We start from the raw sequence: 5,213 nt of genomic DNA on the forward strand, positions 1-5,213 counted from the left end.
CTAGCTGTTCCGAATGATGCTGGGGGACACACACCCATGTGGAAGAGGAAATCTATATTTTGGGACCTACCCTACTGGAAAGACCTAGAGGTCCGCTCTTCAATCGACGTGATGCACATGACGAAGAACCTTTGCGTGAACCTGCTAGGCTTCTTGGGCGTGTATGGGAAGACAAAATATACACCTGAGGCACGGGAGGACCTGCAACGTTTGCACAAAAAAGACGGCATGTCTCCGAAGCAGTATGAAGGTCCTGCCAGCTACGCTCTTACGAAAGTAGAGAAAGAAATCTTCTTTGAATGCTTGCTCAGTATGAAGGTCCCGACTGGCTTCTCGTCGAATATAAAGGGAATAATAAATATGCCAGAGAAAAATTTCCAGAACCTAAAGTCTCATGATTGCCACGTGATTATGGTGCAACTGCTTCCGGTTGAATTGAGGGGGCTTCTATCGGAAAACGTCCGATTAGCCATTGTGAAGCTATGTGCATTCCTCAATGCAATCTCTCAGAAGGTGATCTATCCAGAAATCGTACCAAGGCTAAGGAGTGATGTAGCGCAATGTCTTGTCAGTTTCGAGCTGGTGTTCCCACCATCCTTCTTCAATATCATGACACACGTCCTAGTTCATCTAGTCGACGACATTGTCATTCTGGGGCCCGTATTTCTACACAATATGTTCCCCTTTGAGAGGTTCATGGTAGTCCTAAAGAAATATGTCCGTAACCCCACTAGGCTAGAAGGAAGCATCTCCATGGGCCATCAAACAAAGGATGTCATTGGGTTTTGTGTTGACTTCATTCCTGGCCTTAAGAAGATAGGTCTCCCTAAATCGCGGTATGAGGGGAGACTAACTGGAAAAGGCACGCTTGGAGGGGACTCAATAATATGCAGGGACGGATATTCTTAGTCTCAAGCACACTACACAGTTCTATAGAACTCTACCTTGGTGACCCCGTATGTCGATGAATACAAGAACAATATGCGCTCCAAACACCCGGAGCAGTGCGACGACTAGATTACATGTGAACACATCAGGACTTTCAGCAGTTGGTTGGAAACACGTCTCAGAGGTGACAACACTGTTTGTGATGAGCTGTACTTGTTGTCCAGGGGACCATCTTTGACTGTATTGACTTACAAAGGATACGCGATAAATGGGAATACATTTTACACAATCGCCCAAGATCAAAAGAGCACCAACCAAAACAGCTGTGTCCGCTTTGATGCAGCAACCGAGAGGGGAAATGACACATATTATGGTTACATAGTGGACATATGGGAACTTGACTACGGACATGATTTTAAGGTCCCTTTGTTTAAGTGCAAATGGGTCAATCTGTCAGGAGGCGGGGTACAGGTAGAACCACAGTACGGAATGACAATAGTGGATCTGAAAAATCTTGGGTAGACTGACGTACCGTTCGTCCTAGCCAATGATGTGGCACAGATTATCTATGTGAAGGACATGTCTACCAAAACGAGAAAACGAAAAGATAAGGAAGCGAATACATCATACGATGAGCCAAAGCACCACATAGTTCTTTCAGGAAAAAGGGACATCGTGGGAGTGGAGGGCAAGCAGACATGTCTAAAGATTATGAAAAGTTTCATGAAATTCCTCCCTTCAAAGTCAAGGCTGACCCAAGCATCCTGATAAACGATGAATATTATCCATGGTTACGGCGCAATAAGCAAATGACACAAGTGAAGAAAAAGTGAAGACTTTCTCCTGCAACTATTATGATGATACCATGCCAACTTTGTAACAGACGAGTATGATACCATTGTCCGTTTTGTGCATGCACATGCTATGTGGGTGAAATTATGATACCATGCCAACTTTCAACTTTTTCAGAGTTCATTTGAATGCTTTAATGTCTTATGGTTCGGCCCTCGTAATACCATTATTCAAATTTTAACTATTCAAATTTGAAAACTAATGGCACTAACAGAAAGTTTATAATTTTTTCTAAAACTAATGGCACTAACAGAGAGTTTATAATTTTTCTGACCTAAAAGCAAAAAGAATTAAAAAATAAAGCAAAAAACAAAAGAAAAGTAATAATGCAAAAAACAAAACAAAAAACTGGAAAAAACTATTTTTATAGTAAAGTTAATCACAAACTTGTGTTTCACACAAATTTCAAAGAATTCAAATTTTAACTACTCAAATTTGAAAACTAATGGCACTAACAGAAAGTTTATAATTTTTCTAAAACTAATGGCACTAAGAGAAAGTTTATAATTTTTCTGACCTAAAAGAAAAAAGAATTAAAAAATAAAGCAAAAAATAAAAGAAAATAAATAATGCAAAAAACAAAACAAAAAAGCTGGAAAAAACTATTTTTGTAGTAAAGTTAATCACAAACTTGTGATTCACACAAATTTCAAAGAATTCAAGTTTTAGCTATTCAAATTTGAAAACTAATGGCACTAACAGAAAGTTTATAATTTTTGTGACCTAAAAGAAAAATAATTAAAAATAAACTTTAATAAAATAAATAATAATAGCAACAATAAGTATTTTGTTGTAAGTAGAAACAAAATAAAATAAATAAAGCAATAAAGAAAACAAACAAAAAGTGCCACCTACTGGGCCCCCACGGCCTGAATACGACTAGAAACCCTACCATGGGCCAGGATTCAGGCCCGCAGGAGGCCAAGTAGGCCCACAGGCACACAACATATGCTTAGGCCCGAAAGCCTATAATTGAGAGGAGCTCAAGAGGGTGGGCGCATCAGCACTTATAAACCACTCTCGAGCTCTCTCAGCTAGCGAGGTGGTACTAAACTTTTGACGCGGGGCAGCACAAGGCCTTTGGTCCCGGTTGGTGCCACCAACCAGAACTAAAGGGGTGCATTGGTCCTGGTTCATGGCATCAACCGGGACCAATGCGTCTCGCCCCTGGCCCATGACCATTAGTCCTGGTTTGTGCCACAAACCGGGACTAAAGGGTTGGTCCTCGTTGCGGTCAGAGTTTAGTCCCACCTCGCCAACCGAAGGGTGCTCACACTGGTTTATAAGCCCGTCCCTCTCTGCCTTCACTACAGGAATCAGGCAATTTGCCGTCAGGCAATAACAGACGGCAAAGGCTGGTATACAGACGACAAAGAGTTTGTCGTCAACTAGCTGACAGCAAAGTGTGACGGCAAAGATAATGTCGGCAAAGGGTACTTTGCTGTCAGCTTTTCATCGGGCAGATGGCAAAGACTTTGCCGTCAGCTAATCCTAGTAACAGATGGCAAAGAAACATCTTTGCCGTCAGCCGAAGCACAATCTTTGCCGTCACCAAACTACTTTACAGACGGCAAAGATTTTTTTTATTCTAAAAAATTCACAGGACACCTAAACAGTAAAATATTTTCCATGGCATTCTTTATAGCTCAATTTACACAGCAAATCAACTATAATCAGTTTGCAGGACGCTCGGCCATCAAAATTTGGTAGCTACAACGTCTTTTATAGATCAATTTACAGAACTCAACATCAACAATTTTCATAATCGATTTACATGTTCATGCTACAGAGCAACAGACTCGGGAATCGTCCTACAGACAAAGACTGCACGACAGCCGTGCGGGCCATGTAGCCGCTCGGCGTCCTGCACCCGATGGGGCGAGTGGCAGCGGCCCTCCGCATCCGGCGTTGCTCCCTGCGACAGCCGTTGCGGTGGCAAATGGTGGCGCGAGCAGAGGCGGGCTTCGGCCATCGGGCGGGGAGGGCAGAGGCGGGCACACGCGGGCGGAGACGAGAGGCGCCCAGTGGCATGCGGAGGCGGGAGGCACGCGGTGGCGCGCGTATGTGGACGGAGGTGGGAGGTGCCCGGTGGCGTGGGTGGAGGCAGGCTCCGGCGGGGATGTGCGGCTGTGCGCTGACATGGGCGGAGGCGGGAGCGCGCGAAGGCAGGCGGCGCGCGCGGACGTGGGTGAAGGTGGGCTCCGACGGGGGCGTGCGGCGGCGCGCTGACACGGGCGGAGTCAGGAGCGCGTGATGGTGTCCAGACGTGGGCGACGCTCAGGGTGAGAGAGAGGCGGGCGGCGCGGGTGGAGGCGGGCTCCAGCCGGTGGATGCAGGGCCGCGCGGAGGTAGGCTCCGGCGGGCAGACGCAGGGCTGCGCGGAGAAGGTGGCGTGCGGCAGCGTCTGCACGCAGGCGGCGCTCGGGGGTGAAAGAGAGAGGCGGATGGATGTGGTGTGTTGTGAGATAGAGAGAGAGGGATGGGCAGAGGATAAGGCAAGGTGGAGTGGGTGGTGGGCCAACCTGGAGCTGGGGTGGAGTGGGTGGTGGGCCAGCCGGGGTGGGTGGGTGTGCGCGTGGTGAGAGAGGCGGGTGTGGGCGCTGTGGATACGTGCCATATCATCGATCCGTGGGATCGATCCTTGGGCTGTGTTTTCTCTTTGCCGTCTGTGATTTTTTTACAGATAGCAAAGAGACATACTTTGCCGTGTGTAGAGAAAAAGCAGACGACAAAGTCTTTGCTGTCTGTGTTTTTCTTCTACAGACGGCAAAGTGATCTCTTTGCCGTCTGCTTTTTTCTCTACAGACGGCAAAGTATGTCTTTGCCATCAGCCATTCTTTGCCGTCAGCCGCTGTCGGCAAAATTTGTCTTTTCTGTCAGTCCCGATGAAATGTTGACGGCAAAGACTAGTACTGACGGCAAATCTCCCGTTTCCTGTAGTGCTTGTTGAGCACCTCTCAAAGTGAAAATAGATGCCCTTATACATGGAATTTGACCTAAATTCATAATGAATATCTCTGAAATTCATAGAAATTCATTATGAATTTAGGTTGAATTCTCTCTATAGGCGCATCTATGCTCATTTTTTTAGTAAAATAATCACATTCTTGTGATTCACACAAATTTCAAAGAATTCAAATTTTAACTATTCAAATTTGAAAACTAATGGCACTAACAGAAAGTTTATAATTTTTCTAAAACTAATGGCACTCATAGAAAGTTTATAATTTTTCTGACCTAAAAGCAAAAAGAATTAAAAAATAAAGCAAAAAATAAAAGAAAATAAATAATGCAAAAACAAAACAAAAAATGGAAAAAAACTATTTTTATAGTAAAGTTAATCACGAACTTGTTATTCACACAAATTTCAAAGAATTCAAATTTTAACTATTCAAATTTGAAAACTAATGGCACTAACAGAAAGTTTATAATTTTTCTGACCTAAAAGCAAAAAGAATTAAAAATAAACTTCA

This window comes from Triticum aestivum, chromosome 5A (genome assembly GCF_018294505.1).
Source record: "Triticum aestivum cultivar Chinese Spring chromosome 5A, IWGSC CS RefSeq v2.1, whole genome shotgun sequence".
NCBI classification, from domain to species: Eukaryota; Viridiplantae; Streptophyta; class Magnoliopsida; order Poales; family Poaceae; genus Triticum; species Triticum aestivum.